We start from the raw sequence: 13297 nt of genomic DNA on the forward strand, positions 1-13297 counted from the left end.
TTGTGCAGAACGCTGTTATCCACTGGTCATCCGTGAATGTGTTTCCTAAGTCGGCTTCTCATTTTGCGTTTATTTTTAGTGGAAAGATTTTTTGTCCAGCAGTAGAGAATAGAACAGAGATATGCCTTTGTTATTTGGGCGCTCACGTGTGAGGAACTGCCATGCTATGGGTGGTAGCCTGATTGTTGGGAGTGGGTTGTGGTTCAAGAAGTGTGCTACTCGGATAAATGTGAAGTGTAGCTGACTTGGGAGGCTACATTTTTCCATTAACTGTACGCTGGAAATGGCTTTGTTGTTAATGATTAGGTCTTGTATTTTGTGAATCCCATATCTTGGGAACTGTTTTAGTGATAGCATAGGAATTTTGGCTTCTAGCAAGCTTAGTGTAAGTTTATAGCCGATTGTGTAAGGATTGTTGTGTTTTTGTTTTATAAAGAACCTCCATGCTTGTAGGGAGGTTTGTATAGTAGGAGGAATTGTCTGTAGGTCCCAGGGTCTCCAGGTGTCTCCCATACGGAGAGCTGCAAGGTCAGGAATTGGGGCCATGTTTTTTTTCCATTTCGACCCATAAAGGTGTGCCAGTAGCTTTGAACCAGTGTTTAAGTTGGTCGAGTCTAGTCGCCCACATACAGTCATAAATATCTATTAGTCCCGCGCCTAATACTTGTCTGCGAGGGACTAGGTTCTTAGGGAAGCAACATGCTTTTTTCTCATTCCATAGGTACTTCCACAAAAGAGTGGACATAGATTTAAGGAAGTGGTTTGGGATGTGGGACGGTATCATCCTAAACTTATACAATATATGGGGAGGAACTGTCATCTTGTATGCTGCTAGTTTACCCATCCATGACAGTTCAGTTTTTGCTATGTGCTTAGCGATCCCTTCTAATTTTCGTAGTAATGGTTTAAGATTGGTGTTGACCAGTGTTTTTGTGGAATTAGTTAGCGTTATTCCTAGATATGGTATGCCATCGTCTTTCCATCTATAGGGGAGGCCCTCTTGCAGTTTGTCTCTATAAGTTTTTGGAATTCCTAAGTCAAGAATCAGAGATTTAGTAAAGTTAACCTTATAGGATGAGATCTCTCTAAACTTCTTCAAAATTTCGTGGGCTAAGGGTAATGAATTGGATGGGTTTGTCAACATGAGGATTACGTCGTCTGCAAACAGGTTTATAACATGTGTTTGTGAACCCAACCTGAAGCCAGAGACGTTGGCTTATGATCTAATGGTCTACGCCAGGGGTTCTATCATAAGGTTAAAAATGGTAGGGGATAATGGACACCCCTGGCGGGAATCATTAGTGATATAAAAAGGGTTAGATAGCATACCTGTAGATAGTACCTGTGTGGATGGACAAGAATACAGAGCGAGCACTGCGTTGAGGATATGCCCATTGAAACCAAACGTAGAAAGTACTTCCTTCATGTACCTCCATTCCACCCTATCAAACGCCTTCTCTGCGTCTATTGAGAGAAGCAGAGAAGGCGTTTTGGACGTTTAAGCATAATGAATGACGTTTACAATGCACCTAGTTGCGACAGAAGTTCGTCTCCCCCTTATAAAGCCCAACTGGTCGCTTTGAATCAAAGAGGGTATATAATCTGCTAATCTCTTGGCTATCAGTTTGGCGTATATCTCAATGTCAGTATTTAGTAGAGAAGTAGCTCTAAAGTTACTTGGAGTGGTGGGTTCTTTTCCCGGCTTAGGGATTGTGGTTGTGTATGCTTTAAGCATCTCAGAGGGGAATGTTGCTATCTCAGCTGCATTTGTAAAGACTTTTTGTAGGTGAGGTAAGAGAATGTTTTTGAATGTTTTGAAGTATTCATTGGTAAGCCCGTCTGGGCCCGGGCATTTGCCATTTGGGAGTGTAGTGATAGTTGATTTGATTTCAGGTATTGTGTATGGGGAGTTCAGTGAATTTAGTTGTATCTCTGAGAGAACCAGGAGGTTCAGGTCTTGTAGAAATTGTTGTATTTTGGGTAGTGTCGGTTGGCTGGTATTTGGGTCTTTGTTAAGGTTATACAGCTCACTGTAGTAGTTTGAAAATTGGTTTGCAATGTCCTGTGGGTTAATGACTTATAATGACTATGGTGTAAAGTGTCGTGTATCAGATGCGAAATTCTGTTTTTAATACTCATGTATGCAGCGCTATTATGTCTAGTAGTGGAAGTATCCAACTTTGGGTCTACAATCAAGTTAAAGTCCCCACAGATGATGAGACTGTCATATTGGTTGGATCTAATTTTGCGGAATAGACTGCTGAGGAATCTGATTTGATATGAGTTTGGGGCATACACAGATACAATAGTATAGGGTTTAGAGTTGATGTCTCCCTATACGATGATGTAGCGGCCGTTGTCAGCTATTAAGCGTCTCTAATTTTTGAATGTTAGATCAAATGGAGTCTAGTGTCGCGGTATAGCGTTTTTTTGCCTTAGCTCCCAGTTGGATGAGGATGCTCCTTATAAATGCCTTATGGGCATTCCAAAGTGTGAATGGGCTTTCTACAGATTGGTCATTGTTTTGGAAGTATGTCTGCAGTTGTTGAGAGACCACCTTAAAGTGGTTCTGCACCTAAAATAAAAATATTAAAAGCCAGCAGCTACTAATATTGCAGCTGCTGACTTTTAATAAAATCACACTTACCTGTCCCAGGGTCCAGCGATGTCGGTGGCAGATGACGAGCGATCGCTCGTCTCTCTGCTGCCCCCGCCACCATCCTCTGTCAGGGAATTGAGAAGTGAAGCGTTGCGGCTTCACTGCCCGGTTCCCTATTGCGCATGCGCGAGTCGTGTTGCACGTCTTTTCTGGTCCCCGCTGTGTCCTGGGAACTGTGTGTTTCCCAGAACACAACAGGGGGGGGGGGGCGTCTGCGGGGGTCCGCGGCAGTCTGTCCCGGAAGTGGGTGCAGATACCTGGATTATCCAGGTAACTGCACCTCCCTCTCCCCTGAAAGGTGCCGATTGTGGCACCGGAGGGGGGAGGGATCAGATTAGCAGAACTTCCCCTTTAGGGTGGAGAACCGCTTTAAGAGTACTAGGTTCCTGTAATAGTTTGACATTACTGAGCCAGATGGGTGGGGAGGGAGAGACACCCTTCTCATGAATAGATAATGAAATAGCAGCGTGGTTTTACCACATAATATCATATAACTGTGTGGAAGCGATGTCCTGTAGGGTCCACTTATCGGTTAAGAACATATCGATTTGTGAGTAAGAACCGTGTCTATGTGAGAAGAAGGTATAGTTTCTAGTGATGGACGAACTTCCGACGGGACGTTTCGCGAACGCGAAACGCGAACGGGCACAAACGTTCGCGAAAACGACCGTTCGCCGCGGGCTCCATTGACTTCAATGGGAGGCGAATTTCGCAAACCTTTAGGTCGAATTTGCGGCCACGGGGTAATTATTAGGGGGTAGCACGCAGTCCCACCACCTGGACAATAGCATAATACATGTATGAGGTGAATTTGGGATCGATAACTACAAGCATTTTTTTTTTATTTGGGAAATTGTTCTGACAATTCAGGACTATGGAGCTAATGAAGGCAATGGAGGAGAGGGAAGGTCAGGGACCAGGGTAGGCAAACAAGAGGGTGCAGGAGATACAGAGCACTGACAGCAGCACCGTAATACAGAGCACTGACATCAGCACCGTGACATACAGCGCTGACAGCAGCTCCGTGACATACAGCGCTGACAGCAGCTCCGTGACATACAGCGCTGACAGCAGCTCCGTGACATACAGCGCTGACAGCAGCTCCGTGACATACAGCGCTGACAGCAGCTCCGTGACATACAGCGCTGACAGCAGCACCGTGACATACAGCGCTGACAGCAGCTCCGTGACATACAGCGCTGACAGCAGCTCCGTGACATACAGCGCTGACAGCAGCTCCGTGACATACAGCACTGACAGCAGCTCCGTGACATACAGCGCTGACAGCAGCTCCGTGACATACAGCGCTGACAGCAGCACCGTGACATACAGCGCTGACAGCAGCTCCGTGACATACAGCGCTGACAGCAGCTCCGTGACATACAGCGCTGACAGCAGCTCCGTGACATACAGCACTGACAGCAGCTCCGTGACATACAGCGCTGACAGCAGCTCCGTGACATACAGCGCTGACAGCAGCACCGTGACATACAGCGCTGACAGCAGCTCCGTGACATACAGCGCTGACAGCAGCTCCGTGACATACAGCGCTGACAGCAGCTCCGTGACATACAGCGCTGACAGCAGCTCCGTGACATACAGCGCTGACAGCAGCTCCGTGACATACAGCGCTGACAGCAGCTCCGTGACATACAGCGCTGACAGCAGCTCCGTGACATACAGCGCTGACAGCAGCACCGTAAGCAGCCCCAGGAGGAAGTCAGCACAGCACAGGGATGGTGTGATCCCCTCATAATAAGAACCCCCAGGAGGAAGTCAGCACAGCACAGGGATGGTGGGAGCCCCTCATAATAAGAACCCCCAGGAGGAAGTCAGCACAGCACAGGGATGGTGGGAGCCCCTCATAATAAGAACACCCAGGAGGAAGTCAGCACAGCACAGGGATGGTGGGAACCCCTCATAATAAGCAGCCCCAGTAGAAATATGACACCGCTCAACCTCTTCAAAGAGGAGGGTAGGGGCATATAGTACGGTGTGCTTTTTTGGGTCAGGGAAGTGAGCCAAATGAATTAAGAAGGTCTGTGTGCTTGATTCCAAAAATTGTTTATAGACATATACATGGTCTACTGATCACATGTGTTGAATTCCTCCGAGATCCATGCCTCATTCATTTTTAGAAATGTGAGGTAGTTAACACTGTCGTGAGCTAGGCGAGTACGCTTATCGGTCACAATCCCCCCTGCTGCGCTGAACGTCCTTTCGGACAGGACACTGGATGAGGGGCAAGCCAACAGTTCGATTGCAAATTGGGCAAGCTCTGGCCAGAGGTCAAGCCTGCCCACCCAGTAGTCTAGGGGTTCATCACTCCTCAGAGCGTCCACATCGGCCGTTAACCCAATGTAGTCGGACACCTGACGGTCTAGGCGTTCCCTGATGCTGGATCCGGATGACACCTGTCGATGGGTCGGCTGAAAGAATGACCTCATATCCGAAGTCACCAACACATCTTCAAACCGGCCTCTTCTTGCAGGCGCTGTTGGATTGGTACCCGCAAATCCTTCTCTGGGAGTGGGAATTGCTCCTCTGCCAGCGCACGCAAAAGCAGAATGCAGCATTTCTCGAAGCAAGGCCTGGAAGTGCTGCATTCTGACAGCCCTCTGCGACGGCGGTAACATTTCCGCCATTTTGTGTTTGTACCGGGGATCTAAGTACGTTGCCACCCAGTACTGGTCCTTGACCCTCATGCTTTTTATACGGGGGTCCCTATTAAAACACTGGAGCATGAAGGCCCCCATTTGCACTCAAGCGGAAGGTATGTGGTGGTGGTGGTGTTGTTGGTGGTAGTGTCTTTGGGGGTGCACATAGCAGAGAGTGAAGAAGAGGGTGCAGATCGAGAGGATGAGGAGGGTGCAGAAGAATAAGGCTGAGTGAGCCACTCAACCAAGTCTGGTGCGTCCTTTAAAGTAATTGAACGCACCTTCTGCAACTTCCCACTTTGGCTCAAGGCTGTTGCTCCTGCCCTACCCCTACCACCCCTGCGGAAGGGCCTGCCTCTTCCTCTGCCTGTCATTTTTTAAATCACCCTGTGACAAAACTCTTAGTCCCTATACCGCTGAAGGACTGCTGCAGTATAGGGCAGCGGTCAGCAGTAGTGCACGTCAACCCTATGTATTGTGGACCGATAGCGGTCGTTACAGAACAGCAGACTGTACTGCACTCAGGCCTATGTACCGTAGCACCCTATACCAAGTTACCAGTCCTTATAAGAACTTTTGTGGACCAAGCAGGTTGTGTGTTAGTGATTAGCAGACTGTACGTCAGTCCCTATACCAATGAAGGACTGCTGCAGTATAGGGCAGCGGTCAGCAGTAGTGCACGTCAACCCTATGTATTGTGGACCGATAGCGGTCCTTACAGAACAGCAGACTGTACTGCACTCAGGCCTATGTACCGTAGCACCCTATACCAAGTTACCAGTCCTTATAAAAACTTTTGTGGACCAAGCAGGTTGTGTGTTAGTGATTAGCAGACTGTACGTCAGTCCCTATACCAATGAAGGACTGCTGCAGTATAGGGCAGCGGTCAGCAGTAGTGCACGTCAACCCTATGTATTGTGGACCGATAGCGGTCCTTACAGAACAGCAGACTGTACTGCACTCAGGCCTATGTACCGTAGCACCCTATACCAAGTTACCAGTCCTTATAAAAACTTTTGTGGACCAAGCAGGTTGTGTGTTAGTGATTAGCAGACTGTACGTCAGTCCCTATACCAATGAAGGACTGCTGCAGTATAGGGCAGCGGTCAGCAGTAGTGCACGGCAACCCTATGTATTGTGGACCGATAGCGGTCCTTACAGAACAGCAGACTGTAACGCACTCAGGCCTATGTACCGTAGCACCCTATACCAAGTTACCAGTCCTTATAAGAACTTTTGTGGACCAAGCAGGTTGTGTGTTAGTGATTAGCAGACTGTACGTCAGTCCCTATACCAATGAAGGACTGCTGCAGTATAGGGCAGCGGTCAGCAGTAGTGCACGTCAACCCTATGTATTGTGGACCGATAGCGGTCCTTACAGAACAGCAGACTGTACTGCACTCAGGCCTATGTACCGTAGCACCCTATACCAAGTTACCAGTCCTTATAAAAACTTTTGTGGACCAAGCAGGTTGTGTGTTAGTGATTAGCAGACTGTACGTCAGTCCCTATACCAATGAAGGACTGCTGCAGTATAGGGCAGCGGTCAGCAGTAGTGCACGTCAACCCTATGTATTGTGGACCGATAGCGGTCCTTACAGAACAGCAGACTGTACTGCACTCAGGCCTATGTACCGTAGCACCCTATACCAAGTTACCAGTCCTTATAAAAACTTTTGTGGACCAAGCAGGTTGTGTGTTAGTGATTAGCAGACTGTACGTCAGTCCCTATACCAATGAAGGACTGCTGCAGTATAGGGCAGCGGTCAGCAGTAGTGCACGGCAACCCTATGTATTGTGGACCGATAGCGGTCCTTACAGAACAGCAGACTGTAACGCACTCAGGCCTATGTACCGTAGCACCCTATACCAAGTTACCAGTCCTTATAAGAACTTTTGTGGACCAAGCAGGTTGTGTGTTAGTGTTTAGCAGACTGTGCGTCAGTCCCTATACCGCTGAAGGACTGCTGCAGTATAGGGCAGCGGTCAGCAGTAGTGCACGGCAACCCTATGTATTGTGGACCGATAGCGGTCCTTACAGAACAGCAGACTGTAACGCACTCAGGCCTATGTACCGTAGCACCCTATACCAAGTTACCAGTCCTTATAAGAACTTTTGTGGACCAAGCAGGTTGTGTGTTAGTGATTAGCAGACTGTACGTCAGTCCCTATACCAATGAAGGACTGCTGCAGTATAGGGCAGCGGTCAGCAGTAGTGCACGTCAACCCTATGTATTGTGGACCGATAGCGGTCCTTACAGAACAGCAGACTGTACTGCACTCAGGCCTATGTACCGTAGCACCCTATACCAAGTTACCAGTCCTTATAAAAACTTTTGTGGACCAAGCAGGTTGTGTGTTAGTGATTAGCAGACTGTACGTCAGTCCCTATACCAATGAAGGACTGCTGCAGTATAGGGCAGCGGTCAGCAGTAGTGCACGTCAACCCTATGTATTGTGGACCGATAGCGGTCCTTACAGAACAGCAGACTGTACTGCACTCAGGCCTATGTACCGTAGCACCCTATACCAAGTTACCAGTCCTTATAAAAACTTTTGTGGACCAAGCAGGTTGTGTGTTAGTGATTAGCAGACTGTACGTCAGTCCCTATACCAATGAAGGACTGCTGCAGTATAGGGCAGCGGTCAGCAGTAGTGCACGGCAACCCTATGTATTGTGGACCGATAGCGGTCCTTACAGAACAGCAGACTGTAACGCACTCAGGCCTATGTACCGTAGCACCCTATACCAAGTTACCAGTCCTTATAAGAACTTTTGTGGACCAAGCAGGTTGTGTGTTAGTGTTTAGCAGACTGTGCGTCAGTCCCTATACCGCTGAAGGACTGCTGCAGTATAGGGCAGCGGTCAGCAGTAGTGCACGGCAACCCTATGTATTGTGGACCGATAGCGGTCCTTACAGAACAGCAGACTGTAACGCACTCAGGCCTATGTACCGTAGCACCCTATACCAAGTTACCAGTCCTTATAAGAACTTTTGTGGACCAAGCAGGTTGTGTGTTAGTGATTAGCAGACTGTACGTCAGTCCCTATACCAATGAAGGACTGCTGCAGTATAGGGCAGCGGTCAGCAGTAGTGCACGGCAACCCTATGTATTGTGGACCGATAGCGGTCCTTACAGAACAGCAGACTGTAACGCACTCAGGCCTATGTACCGTAGCACCCTATACCAAGTTACCAGTCCTTATAAGAACTTTTGTGGACCAAGCAGGTTGTGTGTTAGTGTTTAGCAGACTGTGCGTCAGTCCCTATACCGCTGAAGGACTGCTGCAGTATAGGGCAGCGGTCAGCAGTAGTGCACGGCAACCCTATGTATTGTGGACCGATAGCGGTCCTTACAGAACAGCAGACTGTAACGCACTCAGGCCTATGTACCGTAGCACCCTATACCAAGTTACCAGTCCTTATAAGAACTTTTGTGGACCAAGCAGGTTGTGTGTTAGTGATTAGCAGACTGTACGTCAGTCCCTATACCAATGAAGGACTGCTGCAGTATAGGGCAGCGGTCAGCAGTAGTGCACGGCAACCCTATGTATTGTGGACCGATAGCGGTCCTTACAGAACAGCAGACTGTAACGCACTCAGGCCTATGTACCGTAGCACCCTATACCAAGTTACCAGTCCTTATAAGAACTTTTGTGGACCAAGCAGGTTGTGTGTTAGTGTTTAGCAGACTGTGCGTCAGTCCCTATACCGCTGAAGGACTGCTGCAGTATAGGGCAGCGGTCAGCAGTAGTGCACGGCAACCCTATGTATTGTGGACCGATAGCGGTCCTTACAGAACAGCAGACTGTAACGCACTCAGGCCTATGTACCGTAGCACCCTATACCAAGTTACCAGTCCTTATAAGAACTTTTGTGGACCAAGCAGGTTGTGTGTTAGTGATTAGCAGACTGTACGTCAGTCCCTATACCAATGAAGGACTGCTGCAGTATAGGGCAGCGGTCAGCAGTAGTGCACGGCAACCCTATGTATTGTGGACCGATAGCGGTCCTTACAGAACAGCAGACTGTAACGCACTCAGGCCTATGTACCGTAGCACCCTATACCAAGTTACCAGTCCTTATAAGAACTTTTGTGGACCAAGCAGGTTGTGTGTTAGTGTTTAGCAGACTGTGCGTCAGTCCCTATACCGCTGAAGGACTGCTGCAGTATAGGGCAGCGGTCAGCAGTAGTGCACGGCAACCCTATGTATTGTGGACCGATAGCGGTCCTTACAGAACAGCAGACTGTAACGCACTCAGGCCTATGTACCGTAGCACCCTATACCAAGTTACCAGTCCTTATAAGAACTTTTGTGGACCAAGCAGGTTGTGTGTTAGTGATTAGCAGACTGTACGTCAGTCCCTATACCAATGAAGGACTGCTGCAGTATAGGGCAGCGGTCAGCAGTAGTGCACGGCAACCCTATGTATTGTGGACCGATAGCGGTCCTTACAGAACAGCAGACTGTAACGCACTCAGGCCTATGTACCGTAGCACCCTATACCAAGTTACCAGTCCTTATAAGAACTTTTGTGGACCAAGCAGGTTGTGTGTTAGTGATTAGCAGACTGTACGTCAGTCCCTATACCAATGAAGGACTGCTGCAGTATAGGGCAGCGGTCAGCAGTAGTGCACGGCAACCCTATGTATTGTGGACCGATAGCGGTCCTTACAGAACAGCAGACTGTAACGCACTCAGGCCTATGTACCGTAGCACCCTATACCAAGTTACCAGTCCTTATAAGAACTTTTGTGGACCAAGCAGGTTGTGTGTTAGTGATTAGCAGACTGTACGTCAGTCCCTATACCAATGAAGGACTGCTGCAGTATAGGGCAGCGGTCAGCAGTAGTGCACGGCAACCCTATGTATTGTGGACCGATAGCGGTCCTTACAGAACAGCAGACTGTAACGCACTCAGGCCTATGTACCGTAGCACCCTATACCAAGTTACCAGTCCTTATAAGAACTTTTGTGGACCAAGCAGGTTGTGTGTTAGTGATTAGCAGACTGTACGTCAGTCCCTATACCAATGAAGGACTGCTGCAGTATAGGGCAGCGGTCAGCAGTAGTGCACGGCAACCCTATGTATTGTGGACCGATAGCGGTCCTTACAGAACAGCAGACTGTAACGCACTCAGGCCTATGTACCGTAGCACCCTATACCAAGTTACCAGTCCTTATAAGAACTTTTGTGGACCAAGCAGGTTGTGTATTAGTGTTTAGCAGACTGTGCGTCAGTCCCTATACCGCTGAAGGACTGCTGCAGTATAGGGCAGCGGTCAGCAGTAGTGCACGGCAACCCTATGTATTGTGGACCGATAGCAGTCCTTACAGAACAGCAGACTGTACTGCACTCAGGCCTATGTACCGTAGCACCCTATACCAAGTTACCAGTCCTTATAAGAACTTTTGTGGACCAAGCAGGTTGTGTGTTAGTGTTTAGCAGACTGTGCGTCAGTCCCTATACCGCTGAAGGACTGCTGCAGTATAGGGCAGCGGTCAGCAGTAGTGCACGTCAACCCTATGTATTGTGGACCGATAGCGGTCCTTACAGAACAGCAGACTGTAACGCACTCAGGCCTATGTACCGTAGCACCCTATACCAAGTTACCAGTCCTTATAAGAACTTTTGTGGACCAAGCAGGTTGTGTATTAGTGTTTAGCAGACTGTGCGTCAGTCCCTATACCGCTGAAGGACTGCTGCAGTATAGGGCAGCGGTCAGCAGTAGTGCACGGCAACCCTATCTATTGTGGACCGATAGCGGTCCTTACAGAACAGCAGACTGTACCGCACCCAAGCCTATGTACCGTAGCACCCTAGACAGACCAAGTTACCAGTCCTTATAAGAACTTTTGTGGAACAAGTGAGTTGTGAATGATTAGCAGACTGCAGCAGAAGGGCAGCAGTCAAGTATAATATTCTTTCTATATTTGGAAGAAAGAATATTATACGTGTACAAGCCTATTACCGTACCACTGATACCAGTCCTGAAAAGAACCTTTGTGGAACTAATAGTAACAGCAAGTCTTTAAAATTATCCTCACTGCCTGACACACTGCTTCCTGCCTGTCCCTATACAAATTGGCAAAAAAGAGTAGGCTGGAACGATTAGCTGGAACAGCTCTTTTGTGGACCTGATAGTAACAGCTAATGATGATGATGATGATGATGATGAAGAAAGACTAATCTGGCTGAGCTGTCCCTAAAATAGCAGCATACAGCGCTCTGTCCCTTTATCTAAACTGACAAAAGAAACTCAGGCTGCTGACCTAACACCTATACCAGTCCTGAAAAGAACTTTTGTGTACCAAATAGCTAGCGTTTTCTCTGTCCCTACTCCACACAGGATCCTTTCCCTACAGTGACAGAAGAAAGAATGTAAAATGGCCACCGGATCGGGTGTATTTATAGGTTAGGGGGAATGTCCAAGTGTCCATGAGCTGTCATGTCTCAATTGGTTGTCCTGTAACACATGATAAACGTGTCACGAAAGGTTAAAGTTCTTGTATACATTAAACACGTAAGTCCGCCGGGGCGAACGACGGAAAAAGGCGTTCGAACCCGCGGACGGCGAAAGTCGGAAATTCGCCGCGAAACGACCGCCGGGCGAACCGTTCGGCCATCACTAATAGTTTCTCTCATTCCCATGCATGCATCTCCACGCATCTTAGAAGTTCTACTGCCTGAAGGACCTTACTCATGTATGCAGTGCTATTATGTCTAGTAGTGGAAGTATCTAACTTTGGGTCTAGAATAAATTTAAAGTCCCCACAGATGATGAGACTGCCATACTGGTTGGATTTAGAGTTGATGTCTCCCTATATGATGATGTTGTCAGCTATGAGGGTATCCTTAAGTTGGAAGGAGATGGTATTGCGTATTACCAAGAGGACATCTCCCTTTTTTTCCCCAGGTGTAAGTGCAAGAAATACATGCAGAAAATTCCTGTGTGTGCATTGGGGGTGGTTGTTCATTTGGAAGTGTGTTTCCTGCACACACAGGATATCGGCCTTCTGTCTCTTGGCAGGGTGGTCTTGGTAGAGTGTCTCTTGGCAGGGTGGTTGAGACCCCTGGCATTAATGGACACGCATGTGACAGTCATTTTGCTGGTTCAGGGTGTATTGTGTGATTCTGTACACGCTGTGCCCACTTTGGAGTGTTCGGTTCGATGGGTCTCTGTGTTGCGGACTCACGACATACGGTATGACTTTGGTTGGATCAAGAAGTATAGGTGCTTCCTCTTCACGTTGTGCAGATCTAGTGCTTTTGGAAACAATGACATAGGGTAGAAAGAAAAAAAGCTGAAAAAACCAACATAACTTTAATAAAGGGATCGTTAAATCGATCCATGTGCAGGCGAAACTGCATGTGTAGTTAACTCACGGGGTGAGAACAGCGTTTTTTAATGCAGAGTCCCTGTGTCCGGGGAGAGATCTGAATAATTCACGTTGCATGCTTATGCGGCTCCACCGGTGAACTTTTTGTTGGCGTGTTTACATGAGACCACTTGCCAGTCATCATGAGGGGACCGAAATTGTTGTGTTTGTAGCTCTGGAGGAGCTGTGATTCCCTCTTCTAGGGTGGATATCATGTGTGTGGATCCCTCATAGGTTACTGACAGTTTTGCAGGGTATTTCCATTTGTGAGGTATATTGTGATTCCTTAAGGCCATCGTGATGGTCGCTAGATTGCGTCATTGTTGGAGGGTATGTCTTGACAGGTCAGGAAGGAGAAGTAGATCTGTGTACTGTGGGTGTTTATTCTCATTCCTGCGGGACGCTACCAAGATTTACTCTTTGACCTGTGACATGGTAGTAGTGCATCCTCTTCAGCACGTCCCTAGGAGAGGTTTCCAGGAGGAATGCCGGTTTGGGGAGTCTATGAATTCTGTCTATTGTCAGATCGTGAAGGGTCAGTGTAGGGAGAATTGTAGACAATAGGGTTTGGACATATTGTAATAGTTGGGTAAGAGG

This window comes from Lithobates pipiens, unplaced genomic scaffold (genome assembly GCF_037356315.1).
Source record: "Lithobates pipiens isolate NorthernLeopardFrog02 unplaced genomic scaffold, aLitPip1_a1.2 Scaffold_3, whole genome shotgun sequence".
In the NCBI taxonomy this organism is placed as follows: domain Eukaryota; kingdom Metazoa; phylum Chordata; class Amphibia; order Anura; family Ranidae; genus Lithobates; species Lithobates pipiens.